Source organism: Danio rerio, chromosome 17 (genome assembly GCF_052040795.2).
Source record: "Danio rerio strain M-AB ecotype USA chromosome 17, GRCz13ab, whole genome shotgun sequence".
Classification (NCBI taxonomy): domain Eukaryota; kingdom Metazoa; phylum Chordata; class Actinopteri; order Cypriniformes; family Danionidae; genus Danio; species Danio rerio.
The window spans coordinates 20,449,104-20,466,874 of record NC_141037.1 but is presented as its reverse complement, the minus strand read 5'-3'; the positions used below and the strand labels follow the sequence as shown (position 1 = coordinate 20,466,874).

The 17,771-nt window shown below is 42.5% G+C and overlaps 1 long non-coding RNA gene across 1 annotated transcript; it reads left to right on the top strand.

The window, feature by feature from the left end:
* Positions 1 to 1,814: 1,814 nt before the first annotated feature.
* Positions 1,815 to 16,719, top strand: LOC147833059 (uncharacterized). The gene is made up of 3 exons (XR_015513293.1): positions 1,815 to 1,999; positions 5,910 to 6,056; positions 16,027 to 16,719. It is a non-coding gene; the product is annotated as an uncharacterized LOC147833059 (long non-coding RNA).
* Positions 16,720 to 17,771: the final 1,052 nt, after the last annotated feature.

Sequence of the window (17,771 nt, the reverse complement as noted above, 5' to 3'; positions counted from 1 at the left end):
TAAAAAGAATGGAATGCTCAGGTATAACCTTTTTTCTCGACTTGTTGCTCATTACAGTTCAATACAGCGGTCATTAATGTCTCTCCCTGCAACTGATCATTGTGTGTGTGCAACAAAAAATATTAAGTTCAGAGGTAATCAAGTGTTAAAAATACACACATCCAATATACACACGTAACAAAAAATTTGCCAATCACAAAACTGCTCTATATAAGCCATTTCTATGGTACATTGTTCTGGTTTTTAAGGCAAACCGAAGCAAATCCAAATTTGTCATTCTCTTTTTTCATTCAGACCAAAGGAACCAAGAGAACCTATTAGTCATAAAACTCAAACTGGGGTTCAAACTATCCTTTAAAAACTCGCAATTATTACAGGAAAGAAAACTGCACTCGATAATTACTGATTTCATCAAGCAGCCTACTTGATTCCTCTGCAAATGGAGATTACATAAAAGCAGAGAGAGAAAGAGAGAGACAAAGACATAAAGAGAACAGAGCCATTCTAGCAAATGCAATTTAACCCACATACTCTTCAAAGGCTCTCGGGAGATGTGTGTGGCCACATGAATCACACCACTTTGTCTCAACGCAGACATTTTAGACTGACATCCTAGAATGCGAACACAATGAAAGCCCCATCAGTGACAAGAGGACGGCCCTATTTCTTAACATGTGGCCAGATTTAAGTTCGCTCCGAATGGAAAAATAATTGATTTAAGGTAACGGAGGCCTGCAGGGCGATCCGTTGTCACACCTTTTATAGTTTAATGCGCTCATCTGATGTCTTGATGTGATGCATGATGCCTTCACCTGCACTGTCGAGGAGATATGGCCGACAGAGCAATAGCGGGTCTAGCCCGTAGGACAGCTATATCAATTTCCTGCAATTGAGTCAAATGCTTGTGTTTGCGCTCCCATCAGCACAAATAAGGAGCTATTGGGGGATGGTAAAGGAGTTTCGATTTCCTGCGACTGCCGACCGCCTGGGCGTTTGTCACTGTTTCTGCTGCCGGCGAGGAGAGTTGCTGTGCTGATGCGTTGGGAGGGTAACAGATGGGGTTTCTAATGTCATGAAGCAGATGCTTGTTGGCCAAAGTTAATGATGATGGGCATGTGCATCTGCAGCAAATGCTGAGCTAGCTTACAAGTGAACATTGCACTTTCACAAGGAAACAAGATGGAGGGAGGCAACTACAAACGTGCTGGCTGTGGTCATTAGTTAACTCTGCTTCTGCTAGGTGAGGAAGATTGAGTGCTGGAGTGTTCACAAACTTGAAGATGTTTGTGTTTGTTAACCAATTGGCAAACAGGACTTTAGGGATAGTTCACCCAAAAATGGAAATTCTGTCATCATTACGGACTCTTTACTTGTTCCAAACCTGTTTGAGTTGAACACAAAATAATATATGTTGAAGAATGTTCAAAAACCTGTAATCAAATACTAAATAAAACCAAATACTATGTACAGTTTAAACCAGAAGTTTATAAACGATGTATGAAAAGACACATAACAATTTTTTTTTAAATGTCAAATGTAAAATGTGACTAAATTTTTCTCTTTTTGGTAAGTTAGGATTACTAAAGTTGATTCTATTTGTTTGTTAGCAAAATAATGAGAGATTTTTTAAAGAATTTTTAATTACTTTACTTGAAAGTCAAAATTTATTTAAAATAAGATTACTATGCCTTTAAAAAAAACAAGATGATGGTGTCAAGGTTTTGAAAGTTTCTGATTGGCTAATTGATAACATTTGAGTTAATTGGAGGCACACCTGTAGATTAGTATTTTAGACAAACCTTAAACATGCTACTTGTGTGACAGTATGGGAAAAGCAAATGAATCAGCCAAGACATCAGGAAGATAATTGTGGATCTCCACAAGTCTGGTTTTTCTTTGTGTACAATTTCCAGATGCTTGAAGGTGCCACTTTCATCAATTCAAACAACTACACGCAAGCATAAACAACATAGGAATATCCACCCATCATACCACTCAGGTAGGAGAAGGATTCTAAATCACTTTGTAACTGAAATGAAAAAGTGTGTGCAAACAAATCCTACAAATCCTACCAAAATTCCAGCAAACTATTGTGGGAAGCTGGTGGAAGGATACCCAAAAAGTTTGACTCAAGGAATACAGTTCAAAGGCAAAGCTACAAAACACTAAGTAAATGTATGTAAATTTTTGGCTGTCTGGAAATTAATTTAAAAAAATCTTTAAAAAAATGGCATTTAGCAAATGTAAATTATTTAAGCAATCATAACAAACCTAAAATAGTAAAGATTCAGTATGATTTAACACCAGACTTTAAAAAAAAAAATAATAAATTATGTGACTGAGTGTTTGTAAACTTCTGGTTTCAACTGTAAGTATGTGGTTTCAGGTTTCTATTATTTTTTTGATATATCTTCTTTTGTGTTCAACAGCAAAAAAAAAAAAAAAAAAAGAAAAAAAAAACCTAACTGGTTTGGAACAAGCAAATGGGTGAGTAAATGATGACAGAATGTTCTCTTTAAGTGGAGCATTTTTAAATTTAAAGCTGTTTTAGGTGAATGGAACAAAACTTCACTGGACAGAAAATAGGGCACCTCACATTCAATAACTGCAAGCCATTTCTGTTAAAACACTATCATTTCTTCTTCTGTATGAAAAAGAAGTATACTTTAAGTTTGTTTTATGAAGTAATAATATTAATATTGAAGCATATATGAAATAAACTTAATGTATAGTAAACATTCTATGTACTAGTAGTGCACTTGTAAGTGTACTGCTTAAAATACCCACTGGGATTAAATTGGCCCACATTTTAGTTTGTAAAAGTATACATTAAGTGTATTTTAAATGTGACAATAGAAAGCTTTAAGTGCACAAGTAGTCCAGAATTACGTTTTTCATTTGTACAACAAGTGAACTTATGAGTACACTAGTAGTTTAGTACCATTTACATTTCTTCTACATCACATTTAACTTTTCACTTACCTTTTTTTTAATATTAGTTGTATCACTAAATAAACATGAATGAACATCTTATGTCTAGGGCCAGACGGAATCTGCGGACATTTTTTGCTATTTCTGCTGAGAATTTTGGTAAAAATCTGTGGATTTCTGCGGAATTATTTTGGGAGTATCCAGCGGAGTATCATAACTAAAACCTTAATATATGAAATAAAAAGTAATAAATTACTGAATAAAAACTTAATAAATTTAGATTTAGACATTTACTCAAGTAAATAAACAGAATTAATGATGGGCTAAAAATCTGCAGAAATCTGCGGAAAATCTGCGGAATTCTGCGCGCGCAGATTCCGTGTGGGCCTACTTATGTCTTATGTAATCAGTGCCTTTAAATTTTAAATGACTTGTCTGAGATTAACGTAATGGTTTTTGATATTGTATAAATTATTGTTGAACTCTAAATGAGCACTTCTGAACATCAATATCCAAGTGATAATATCCTTATAAGAAAAATTAATGACATTTGATCAGTATTCAATGAAATAATTTCAATGCTCATATTAATGGCACGCTAAGATAAATTTGAAGTGGCCTCTTAAGTTCTCTCAGAGCTGTATGTGCTCTTACAAATCCATTCAAGTGTATAATAATTGTGATTTTGTTTCAATACTAAATGCAAAACAAGTACTGAGTTCACAAGAGTACCTCAGAATAAATAAATCAGTATTTCCTCTATCAAGTTTCCACTAACGTAAATGTTAGTTCATCATTATCCCTGTTTTCTTAATTGATCTTCGCTTTGCATTTAATATCGGCTTCCAAGTGATCGTGCTAATCAGCGGATAATGTAAACTAAACAGACGTCAGTGATGTAAACACTACGCAGCTCTGCATGAAGAGAACTAATGTTTATTCCAATTACCCACAAGGCGGCATAGTTAACAAATAGTTTGAACGCTATACAGTGAACTGGTAATTGTTTTGATTCTGCGATAGCACTGACGTGTACAACAACAGTATTATTTTTGAAATAAAAGAAGTTCTGGTATATTTGTAGTCTCTATGATTAAAGTGTTAAATTACAACAAATCAGACTGACTTCAAAGTCATGTTAACAGAGTCCTTGTGTGTGGGGGGGTACTCTGTTGTCTTTGTTTTTAATTTTGCTTAAAACAAAGGGACAGGAATTCATTGCTTCATTATCTGAGTTTCTGTCATTAGCTAGACTGGACTGACATGGAAAGGATGGATGTTTTAACTGTTGCCCTCTAGCAGTCTTGTCTTGATGCTGTGATGTTCAAACACACATAGCTGTGTTTAAGATCATAAAACATGTGCAGTAACATGATCTGAGTAGAAGGACTGCGTCTTTGAAGCATTGCACTGATGGATTGAAAACTCAACAGTAGAAAGCTAAAATGTGTTGAAGCTTTAATGCTGCCAGGAATAGAGATCCCATTGGCATTATCACTTCTCTCTACTGCTATTATTTGTAGTTTTTCATTTTCCTATTTATTAACGGTATATTAAAACACGTATATGGGTTGTTGGCATGATGTTGCATTTTCAATCACACATAACAAAAATGAATATAATTTGTATTGTCATCATTTAAAATGCAATAAATGGTTAAACATTTCTTTGTTTTCAATGCACCTCTTGTTCAAAAACTTTGACTGTGTAATCACACATTTTTTCTATTTTTGAGCCAAATCTCTCATAATGCGACTGTCTCAAGGATAATTTATTTTCTCTTTATGTATTTCAACATTAAAAAAAATATTAAAAATTTTGTAAAAGTCTTGCATGTCTCGTTCTTGTGAACCTAGTCTCAGGTCTCGTCTCGTGGTGTAAGCATCTCATCACCCCTGTTAATGACATAATGGAAAGGCTTTATAGTATTTACAATTTTTAGCCTCATTCTTTCAGAAATGATTCTGATATGACGATTTGCATTTCTTCTTATTATCAATGCTGAAAACTTTTTACTTCAATAGATCATTAATTTAAATCTAAAATCCTTATTATCATCACAAATGAGCGGTCATTATCACTTCATCAATTTTAAACATTGCTGAAATAAAGAGTAAATTTCCAATATTCAGCCAAAAACAGCTATAAGACAGCAGAAATAAAAAAGGAAAGCTTATTAAGAGTTTAATTCAAAGAACCTCCACACAATATGATTATGGTCTATGAATTAATAGGCATGCTTAAATGAAGTAGATTTAGTCTTGGCAAGCGGTGAGCTTTCTGCAGAGGTCAATCCGCAGTGAATTACATTTCCTGCTCTCCTGATGTCAGACTGTTTCTTTCTATTACAATGTCTGTCGGGGAGCAGCATGATTTAATAAACAGTCATTTTATTTCATCTCTCTGTCTAGCAATCTCCTGATGAGAAGCCTCAAGGAGTACATTAAGTCTCCTGGATCCATTTAAATGATTTGCATGAATGATGTGGTGAAAACTGATTCGGGCGTCCTAATCAAGCAAGCTTACTCATGAGACGATCTGTCTATATAATGCGCTTCATCCTATTGTGCTTCGCAGGCACAATGATGGATGTTATTATTATCCACATAGTCATTTTATTTAAAGTCTGAGAGCAACTCGAAGCGCACGAACAGACGTGTCGGCTGCCGCCTTCAAACCAAAATGTCAGCAGCGACTCTTTGAGAAAAAAAAATCTGCTGAATTGAAATATTATTTTGTCAGTAGCTTGCATGTTGAATGCACATTGATTAGCCGCGTCGTTCTAAATACAGATTTGATGTGCCACAAGCTGAAAGGATCCAGTGACAACGAGGAAAAGGGAATTATAGCACCAAAACTGAGAACGGATATGTGCTTTTCCTCTTTAACGCTTGCCACATCTCATAACCAGCCGGGGTCTCTTTTTTCTTCACACTTCAATATTTTGACTTCATAGTCGATACTTTTTTTCCCCCCAGTTCCTTCCGGCTCTTCGTCACTTCTGAGACAGACTGACAGCAGAGGGGGATCGCTACAAAGAGAAGCAATCTTCAGCATGGACAGGTCCACCGTTGGACTATAAGGAACAGCTTATCTTACCTGACTGACCGGGAGAACTTAAAATGGTGAGCGATAATCCTTTTATTAAAAAGAGGATGTGGGGAGCAGGACTGTTTTAGAGAAGGACAAACATGCTTTTGAAGAGTTGTAGAAATAGGCTTTATGGTGTCCTATCAAATAATCAAATACATTTCATTTAATACAAATTTCTAAAAACAGCATATGTTTCCATAAATGTGTAGTTGTTGATCAGCTTTTGAATGTTAAAGTTATACAATTTTAATCCTATTTTAATTATATTATCATTAAGGAGTTAATGTTATTTCACATTTTATGAAATGATGTATTAGATATAAAAGCAAAAGAAATTACATTAATCAATAGCAATGAGAAGTAATGATATGCAAAATAGATTAAGTTAAAATCTGCAAAAACAACAACAACAACAACAACAACAACAAAGAGCTGTATCAATGAATTTTCATGCGCATTTTTTCAGTAAAGCCAGCTCCGAAATGAACAATAATTCTCCAGCACCTGCTTCCAGATTGAGCAGTGTTTAATTTACAGAGCTATAATTCAATTCAATTCAATTCAGGTCAATTTAATTCAATTTAATTTACCTTTATTTGTATAGCGTTTTTACAATGTAGATTGTGTCAAAGCAGCTTCACATAAAAGGTCATAGTAAATTGGAGGAGTGTTCAGTTTTTTAGTGTTTAAGTTCAGTTCAGCTCAGTTCAGTGTGGTTTAATAATCACTACTGAGGGTCTAGACACTGGAGAGCAAATCCATCAATGCGCAGCTTTAGAGATCCCAAACCATGCAAGCGAGTGGCGACAGCGGAGAGGGAAAAAAAACTTCACCAACTGGCGAAAGTGAAGAATTCACTGAAAAGCTATGCAATAAAATGGGGACAATACAATCGGTGTGATCCTGATATTAACAGCTGTTCCCCTTCGGGGGGAACTTCAGCACTATAAGTGGATTTGATTGTAAAATCCACGCATTGGGAGGTTCGGTTCAGAAGCTACTCGTCTGAAAGAGTATTGAACGGGCCAATTAAGAATGAATTGGCAGCGCAAGCCTGCGCAGGTGAGCGGCATAAGCAATCAACTGAGTATATAAGCTCACCTGGCGCAGCAGACGCTATCCTTTTCGCTTCAGAGACTTTCTGATCGAGTCGATGAGGGTTCCTCCTGCTGTGACCAGCGATTCTGAGCGAACGAGAGCATTCTCCCGGTCCAGAGTGTGTACACGCAGTGGCAGACGGTCGAGCTGGGTTTCTCCCTTGCCTGGCGTTCTTTGGGTCCGGTCCTCCAGAGCGGTGCGTATAAAGTTGCAAACTTCACAGAAAGAGCAACACAGTCGTGCAGCACGTCCTTATCAGGACGGCGCTCCGACTGTGCGTTTCTGGATGCGGTGGTTTCCTGTCCTCGGATGATGGGCGCGGGCACTGTGTTACATGTCTGGGGGTCCAGCATGTTAATGCGCTGCTCGCGGGCAGTTCATGTCGTCATCGCGATGCCATGACTGTTGCGCAAGATCGCGGTTAGCCTTTGCAAAAAGGCGAACCACCCCAGTTGTCCCCTGCTCTGCAGCGGGCACTCGGGCAGATCTGAGGGTTTCAGCGAGAGATAATCCGTCGCCCACGGGCCCGCGGACCTCCCGCTCCTCTAAGCGCTCCATCCAAGCTTCGGGCGGAGGAAGCGATCCGTCTAACAGATGGTAGCCCTTACGCCCGATGACACCGGAGACCAGATGTCCACCGCGGCATCGGAGGGTGGGCTTTCATTGTCCGATGATGATCCAGACCCGCTCGCCCCCTTCGGGCTGGTGAGCGCTGTCACTACGGATCCTGAAACGGACATGTTAGCCGTGCTTTCCCGGGCTGCTTCGGCCGTGGGTTGGAGATGGTTTATCCCCCAGCTCCGCGGCCGGACCGACTAGAGGGGCGTTCCCTTCTTCCCGGAGGTGCACAGTAGGCTCACGCGGTCTTGTAAAGCACTTTTTTCTGCTCGTGCTGCGTGTCCCTCCACCCTAACCACTCTTGACGGTGAAACAGCCAGGGGGTATGTGGCGATTCCTCAGGCTGAGTGCGCGATGGCGGTAAATCCGCGCGGCGCCTCTTCTTGGCGGGGTCCGCCTCGTCTCCCATCCAAAGCCTGTAAGTTATCTACCTCCCTCGGAGCTAGAGCTTACATAGCTGCGGGCCAGGCTGCTTCCGCCTTGCATGCGATAGCCACCTACCAGCGCTACCAAGCGCAGGCGCTGGCCGAGCTGCACGAGGGTGGGTCCAACCCAGGCTTACGAGCTTCGCACCGCCGCCGACTTAGCTCTTCGGACTACTGAGTCCGCTGCGTGTGCGTTGGGGAGGACGATGTCCACATTAGTGGTCCAGGAGCGCCACCCCTGGCTGATATGCGCAAAGTCGACAAAGTCCGCTTTCTTGACTTCCCCATATCCCCAGCCAGGTTCGGCGACACTGTCTGTGAATTCACCCAGGAATTCAAGGCGGTGAGAGAGCAGTTGGTGGGTGATGTCTTATCGGCGGTCCGTAGCCCGCTCCGCCCGCCGTGCCATTCATACCTGCTCCTCGCCGAAGGCGCCCGCCTACGAGAGCTGCTCCGCCCCCGCACACGCCTAAGGCGAAGCGAGCGCGTCGGGCACCTCGGAAGCAGGCAGCCCCCCTGCCCAGAACGCCGCTAAGTCCGGCAACGGACCGCGAAGCGCCCCTGGGACAGGCCATCTGGAGAAGAGGGAACTTGCTCTTTCCCCGCTGGAGGGCGGGGCCCCATTTCCAACGGCACTTTTTACTGCCATGAAAACATTATGAAAGGGCACTTTTCACTTCCCCAGATGTGACAGCCCGAAATCTACCAGTCTGGGACGCTATGCTTTCTAGCTTGCAGATTCGGTGCGTTTCGCCAGTGGCTCACGAGCGCTGGGAGGACGGTCTCCTTTCTCCCACCCCTCGAGCCTCCCCTCCGGAGCTCGGGTTTGGAGTGAGAGCAAATATCTCACCTCCAGCTTTTCCGTGGGACCCGCGAGCTTCCCGGATCAGCACACCCACTCCGCGCTGCCCCACTGCTGGTACGTCAGCGATTGTAGCGATGAGTCCATTAGCGAGAGCTCTGCCTGCCTGGTTAGCGCGGGCCAGCTCTTCGCGGTGGCTCATACGCACAATCAGACTCGGCTATGCGATTCAGTTCGCGAAACGGCCCCCCAAGTCACGGGTGTGTATTCACCAGGGTCAGCCCCCTGTCCGCCCCTGTCTTGCGAGAGGAGATTGCTGTCCTCCTGGCGAAGGATGCAATCGAGCCGCTCCCTCCAGCCGAGATGGAGAGCGGGTTTTACAGCCCACGCTTCATCGTGCCCAAAAAGAGCGGTGGGTCACGGCCAATCCTAGATCTGCGCGTTTTGAACCGCTGCCTGCACAAGCTGCCGTTCAGAATGCTCACGCAGAAGCGCATCCTCCGGTGCGTTCGTCCTCTGGGTTGGTCTGCAGCATTAGACCTGATGGACGCGTATTTCCATGTCTCCACTCTTCCTCGCCACCGACAGTTTCTGCGGTTTGCGTTTGAAGGTCGAGCTTGGCAATACAAAGCCCTCCCCTTCGGGCTCTCTCTGTCTCCGCGGGTCCTCACCAAGCCCGCGGAGGGTGCCTCAGCGCCCCTTCGGCTCGCGGGCATCTGCATACTCAATTTCTTTACGACTGGCTGAATTGCCCTCTCTTTTGATTATGCACAGAGTTGATTATGCACAGAGACAAAGTGCTCTGGCACTTCCACCTGTGGGGGTTTCAGGTCAACCGAGAAAAGAGCAAACTCGCCCCCGTGCAGAGGATCTCTTCTCTCGGGCTGGAGCTGGACTCGGTCACCATGGCAGCGCGCCTCTCCGGAGAGCGCGCTCAGCTGATGCTGTACTGTCTGAGAGAGCTCGACAGTAAAATAGTGGTCCCACTGAAACAATTTCAGAGGCTCCTGGGGCATATGGCATCCGCAGCCGCTTCATGCCGCTCGGATTATTCTATATGAGACCACTTCAGCACTGGCTTCACGATCGAGTCCCCAGACGCGCATGGCACGCGCGCGCACACCGAGTCTCTGTTACTGCGCTGTGTCGCCGCGCCCTCAGCCCTTGGAGCGACCCCTCGTTCCTACAGGCCTGGGTGTCTCTAGAACAGGCGTCCAGTCTTGTTGTCGTTTCAGCAGACGCTTCCAACACGGGCTGGGGGGCTGTGCGTTGCGGGCATGCGGCTGCGGACCTGTGGAAAGGTACCCAGTTGCATTGGCATATCGCCTGGAGCTGTTGGCAGTGTTCCCCGCTCTCCACCGTTTTTTTCCGGTGTTGGAGCGGCAACACGTGCTGGTCAGGACGGACAGTACGGCGGCGGTGGCGTATATCAGCCGTATAGGGGGTATGCGCTCTCGCCGCATGTCTCAGCTCGCCCGCCGTCTGCTCCTCTGGAGTCATCCGCGGCTGAAATCGCTGCACGCCATTCATATTCAGGCAAGCTCAACCGTGCAGCCGATGCGCTCTCACGGCAGCCTTGCGTCCTGGAGAATGGAGACTCCACCCCGAGTCTGTTCAGCTGATATGGGCGCGATTCGGGGAAGCCCAGATCGATCTGTTGCTTCCCCCGAGATCGCTCATTGCCAGTTGTTCTTTCCCTGACCGAGTGCTCTCGGCACGGATGCACTGGCTTACAGCTGGCCTCGGGGCACGCGCAATACGCGTTTCCCCCAGTGAGCCTGCTCGCGCAGTTACTGTGCATGGTCAGGGAGGACGAGGAACAGGTTGCTGGTTGCGCCCCTCTGGCTCAACCGGACCTGGATGTCAGAGCTCTCCCTCGCGATAGCCCTCCCCTGGCAGTCCCTTCGAGAGAGCACCTACTCTCTCAGGGACAGGGCACCACCTGGCACCCTCGCTGATCTTTGAAGAGATTTTTAGACGCGAGGAAGACTTAGGTAACCTCCGATTGCGGTGGCTAATACCGTCACTCGGGCTAGAGCCCCCTCCCCGAGCGCGCCTATGCCCTGACGTGGAGTCTATTCACTGAATGGTGTGTCTCTCGCTGAGAAGACCCCCGTAATTTGCCAGATCAGCGTTGTGCTTTCTTTACACCGAGAGAAGTTGGAGAGCAGGCTGTCGCCCTCCACACTCAAGGTTACGTGGCTGCCATCTCCGCTCTCATAACGCGGTGGCTGGCAGCACCGTGGGAACGCATAACCTCATCATCCGGTTCCTCAGGGGCGTTAAGCGAATTAATCCACCCCGCCCCCTCTCATGCCCTCTTAGGATCTCGCCCTCGCTACACAAGCCGCGTCAGATCCCTTCGATCCTCGACTCAGTATTTTCTGTCCCTGAAGACAGCTCTGCTGGTCGCGTTGATATCGATTAGAGGGTCGGGGACCCGGAGGCATTTTTCGGTCAGTGACTCGTGCCTGTAATTGGGCTGGCTTCTCTCACGTATGAGACCCCGCCCGCGATATGTGCCCAAGGTTCCTACCACTCAGTTTTAATACGAGGTAGTGAGCCTGCAAGCGCTGCCCTCGGAGGAGGCAGACCCAGCCCTTATTTATTGTCCAGTTCGCGTTTTGCGTATTATCCGGACCGCACTCAGAGTTTATATCATCTGAGCAGCTCTTCGTCTGTTATAGCGGTCGGCAGCAGGGAAGTGCCGTACCGAAATAAGTTCCCACTAGATTGTGGATGCCTTTCTTTCACTATCAGAGCCGAGATGAGCCGCGTCCCCCGAGAGCGCGTGCGCACTCCACTCGGAGCTTCGCATCCTCTCGAGCGCGCGCACGCGGCGCCCCTCTAACAGACATCTGTAGAGCTGCGGGCTGGGTGACACCCAACACATTTGCAAGGTTTTACAATCTGCGAGTGGAGCCGGTTTCCTCAAGGGTATTAGGTAACCCTTGGTGATTGAGGAAACAATTCGGTAGGGTGTTGAAACACGCTTGCTGCGCCATTTTCCCTAACACGGAGATACGTGCGCCTTTTTTATCTGTCAGTAAAGTTCCCCGTCAGGTGAGCCCTGCAGATTCCTCCGTGGCCCCCAGCACTGACTCAGCGGAGGAGTCACTTGCTGGCCCACTACGTTGTAGGTCTGCCCGCTGGTCAGCCCGCGTTTTGGGTAAAGGTGCCTGCTATGCGTGGTCCCCACTAGGCGATCCCATATGCTTATTCAGCCACGGTTAAGTCCCCCCCCCCTGGGCGGACCAGTGTCTTCCCTCCCCGCTAACCACTCTTTTGCTATGCGTACTCCCCCTTTTTAGGGCTAGTCCATATGTAAATTCTGCCATCTATCCCCCCTTGGGTAACGGATGGCCTCCGCAGCGTCCTCCCTATCGGGATTGCACGCTTCCCAACGTACTGTCGTATTTTCCTAGAATTATCTAGATGCTCACGACTTCCCAAAAAATATATATAAATCCGTAAAACTTCTGTTGAAGTAGGATAAATTAGGGCCAGGGACACGTTGGAGGACCGCGCCCCCCATGATGTGGGTGCGTCACGCTTGCTTGACTATCTCCTCATCGGGGGTGTTGGTAAGGTGCAGTCATTATGGCGCTTTCAATGGGCTCCCAATGCGTGGATTTTACAATCAAATCCACTTATAGTGCTGAAGTTCCCCCCGAAGGGGAACGTTCGAGGTTACTAAAGTAACCCTTCGTTCCCCGAGGAGGGGAACGGAAGCACTATACTCCGTCGCCATAATGACTGTCCCTTAGCTGTTGAAAGTCTCTTCAGCTTAAAAAGGATAGCGTCTGCTGCGCCAGGTGAGCTTATATACTCAGTTGATTGCTTATGCCGCTCACCTGCGCAGGCTTGCGCTGCCAATTCATTCTTAATTGGCCCGTTCAATACTCTTTCAGACGAGTAGCTTCTGAACCGAACCTCCCAATGCGTGGATTTTACAATCAAATCCACTTATAGTGCTTCCGTTCCCCTCCTCGGGGAACGAAGGGTTACTTTAGTAACCTCGAACGTTTGCATCACTTCTCAGTGAACCATGGCTATCTGTTGTTGCTACATATAGTATGAACGCATTTGAAAATATGACATTTAATGACATATTTTTTACTCCAAACTCACATCATAACTTAAATCGACTGTTTGAATTAAATTATTTTGCAAGATGATCCCGTAGATGTCTCTTTATAAGTCACATTGAATCAATAAAAGCAGTTCATTTTCTGCTCTGTTTGATTTTCCTGTGTCTCTTCTTTGTGATGCATGTGCAGTTTCTGCATGAGAGCGCCCTCTGGACTTTGGAGGAAATTTACTAAGGATCACATCTGGCAAGATGTACTGTACATAAGAATGAAAGTTTTTGCTGAATTGTGCGTTCAATGTCATTTGAATTGATTGCGCAGCCCTAAAGCAACATGATTACAGTTTTAAATAAAACTAAAAAAAAAAAAAAAAGGAAACCAACTCCAGCTAGTAATAAATAGTAATTCAGTGCTATTCAAATAACTTAAACAAGAGGTATAAATTAACAAATCACAAATACTTCAATTACTGTAATTGAGTAGTTTTTCTCAGAAGTTGAAATTTAGTAAGTAGTTTTAAAATGTGTACTTTTACTTTCCTTGGGTACATTTTTAGTCTTGTATCTGTACTTTTACTCCACTATTTTCTTTCAACCTGCAATCACTAATCCATTTTCGCTAATAATTTTTTTTTTGTCTATGAGGATTGGCTGAGTAAAAACATCAGTCCAGTGGTCAAATTGCACATGGAACGAAAAAGTTTTTGAATTAATTATTACGAACTAATAATGAGTTAAGGCATACGCTAATCATGATCTAACTTTAACTACAACATGAGTCACATGAGTTCATGAGTGAATAAAAGCTACCTTAGTTACTTGTTAGTTCATGTTGTTAACTAATGTACTAATTAACATTTATGTTTAAGTTAAATGCAATCAACATGAACTCATGAGCTGTCAATGCGTAATTATTTTATGACTTTATTTGAAGGTGACATGCCCATTAACTCATCCTTAACTACTCATGAACTCCTACGTTTACAATATTATTACTGATGTTGACAGAACACTTTTCTATTGTTATTCAGTGTAAATGCACTAGATGGACATGGGAGTTCATGAGTAAGAATGGGTTAATGATGATGTGAACCACTAAGCAAAGTCATCACATAGTTATACATTAATTTAACATGAGTTCAAGATGGTTAAATTAAGCATAAACTAATGTGATAATTAATACAATATTTAACAAACAACCATGTACTAACAAGTAATTAAGGTAGCTGTTATTTACACATGAACGCTTGTGACTCATGTTGTAGTTAAAATTAGTTAATGATTAGCACACGCATTAACTCATTAGTTGATGATAAAGTAATGTTTAGTTTACATATTAACACTCCATGTTGTCTTATTGGAAAGTGTTACCAAAAAAATCACATCAGGCTGAAGAATTTCAAGACATGGGCACTTTATAAATGCAGCAACCAGCTTAAAAGCATTTTAAGTGTCCAAGGAGATGTCCAAAATGATTACACATAATGGCTCAGAGACTGTTTAGACTGCATGTCACTAATGAGAAGATGATGATGTCTATGGTATGATGACTGATATTGCCCAGTGGCCTTAAACAATAACTAAATGCACTACAGAATATTACGTTTTCATACACACTTACAAATTGCATGTAAACACATCAACCTTCACAGTGTAATACTTACAACTCAATACTAATAGCTATAAATGTGGGAGAGCGTTGATATTATGTGATTGTATTGTATTGCTATATGGAACAATTAAATGTTAATGTTAAATCAAATGTAATTGACAAATACTTGAAAATGAGATGATTTAATGACAATAATTCTCGATGGTTACAACTGTATTCATTACAAAATACTGTATAAAATGATAAAATATGAAATGATAAAACATATGGTATAAATTGTACCCAGCTTAAGTGTAAAATTAAAGTTACCAGAGGTAGAAGGAGAGACACAGGGGGAGGGAGAGAGAGACAAAGAGAGCAGGCCCAAAAGCCTGATTGCAGTAGAGTCAGAAAAGATAGACTCCAGAGGAGGAGAGGAGCTGAGCAGGAGAGAAGCAGGCCAGGAAAAGAGAGGGCAAGAAAAGAGACAGAGCTCGAGTTTACCACCTATTTTGTGTCTTTCTTGACCATGTGACTAAAGCCATTTAAGACATTCAAACTGACCAATCAACATGCGACCACACCATAAAACCCTCAAAGTCCACACAACAGGCCCTGATCTTATCAGTATCTGCCTTTGTAGTCAGTATGGACCTTCTTGAGTCAAAAAGCATGTTTTGTCATATAAACAAATGCATATGATAATTTAGCCTCTTACAACTTTTGAAAGGGCTACTTTTAATAAAAAGTAATACTTTGAATAATTTTTTACAACAGATACGTTACTCTATTTGCACTACATTTTTGGGCAAGTAATGGTCATTTCACTTAAGTATAATTTTACAGTACTCTTTCCACCACTGCCTAGAACACACTCAACATTTTGATTAAAATCTAGATCTGAATTTGCTTAACACTTTACTCAAATATCATCTAGTTACCTAGAAAACGTCACAATCTCTCCTATATGTACAATATATACAATATATACATAATATAGAGGCATGTGGTGATGGTCAGCATTATTCCACTGAATGACAAAAGATAAAAATTTCCTCCAACAGGCTATGCTCTCTCCAAGATTTGATGAGCTGCACAATTACATTGCAAAAATACAGCCTTAGCCTGAACACTGCATTTAAACAAGACGATTACATTCAATTACCCCTCTTTTTTTCTGTTAAAAAATGTTTCTGCTTCATCTCCCTTTTCCATGACTGACATTTTTATGATGGATCATGAGGAGCGCTGTTCATATATTCATTATTGCACATCTCCCAGCTATAATTCAATCCATGAACAAATATACAAAGCACACTGACAGTGGAAACAAACGACTTTTCCCAAATGATCTAATTTCATTCTTCCATTATTACAGCGCGAGTGCAGAAGGAGCCGAGCACAGAAAGCCATGCCAGAGTCGTTGGAAAAATCGGTAGTAAGACTGTCACGCTGTTGTGACAGAGTAAGACGTGCAGAAGGGCCTGTGCAATCACACGACCATCCACCCGTGCAATTTCCTCCAGAGCCCTGTCAGAGCTCCCAAATCACACAGCCGAGCCGGGCCTCTGCTCCACATAGGGTTACTGAGCACTCACAAATAAGTCACACAGTCAGTCCTTTCTATTCATCTCCATATCTGAGCCAATGCCACAAGCCAGACCAATGCCTATCAGCCGATCTGCTGCAGGGTTTGAATGTAAAGCCTGTATCATGGGGTTTTACACATCATGTGTACATATGAGCTCATCAAACATGAATATGGTTTCGGATTGAACATGATTTTTACCAGAATCAAATGATTATTTTTGAAGTTCCAGTATGTGATATTTGCTGAATTTACTTTACTTTACAATGGTTTAACTTTTTATAAGAAGGCATGCCAGTAAATTTAAGAATCAAATATATTGCATTTTTACTTTAAGGGAAAAATATTAAACAATTAAAAAATAATTAAATTTGCTTACTACAGATGTCCTGATCAGGTTTTTTTACCCTCGAGACTGAGTGCGAGTCACTTGATTTTCGAAACACGATCCAATACTTCTACAATACATAAAAAAAGAATAAAGAAGAGCAACGAAACAGATCCAGGATGTTCCTTATTTTTTTTTTTTACGTAATTCACTTTATTTTAACATTCATCAACTCTGTTAACAAACAGAGCACTTCTGTAAGGTAGCTTGAACAATCAAGCAATAATGGACATAAATTATAGTGCAACAGTAAATATATATATATATATATATATATATATATATATATATATATATATATATATATATATATATATATATATATATATATATATATATAAAACAATTAGCAACTCAACTTAAAAAACCCGGCAGGCAATCCCAAGTTTACATATCTAACAGATTGCTATGACAATGTTGCATATTACCTCCTGACCGCAGTCATACTTGAGCTTTTTGTATCAAGCTGCTCCCGTGTTCTACTTTGCCGGCACTTAACCAATACCGTCTCTGCAGCAAAGTGATGTCATGCTGCACGCATTGCTGTTTCTGTCTGAAATCAAAAAAGAGGTCTAACTCTGTGCCACTGCATAACTATAGATGTGTTAAAAAATATGATTTATATAGGATATATATATATATATCTCTGCTTGAATAAGGAACTATGTTATTGGGCCCGATTTCCGATCATGTGATCAGATCTGGACATCCCTACTATTTACTAGGTGATGTTTAAGAGCGCAAGGACACTTTCATTGTCTTGAGAAAGTCTTATTTATTTTAGTTTGGCTGAAATGAAAGCTGCTTTTACACTCTTTGATACAATTTTTAAGGTCAACATTATTAACTTCATTTTTGATTGGCTACAAAACAAATCACTGTTGTCCTAATTAACCTAATGCTAAGTTCAGACAGCAAGATTTTCAAAGCAGTGGCGTCACAGATGTTTTCACATTGCATGACTATCTTGGGGTAGTATTTCGTCACTGCTGTGTTTGCACTAAAAGATGGATCGGCGACAGAAGGTTTCACACTGCCTGACTTTACAAATGGAAGAATCACCGACAACTTTGTCGTGATCCACAAACTACATCTCACAATCACACGCAAGAAGTGACATGGAAACAACGCAAAGTATACATTTGTA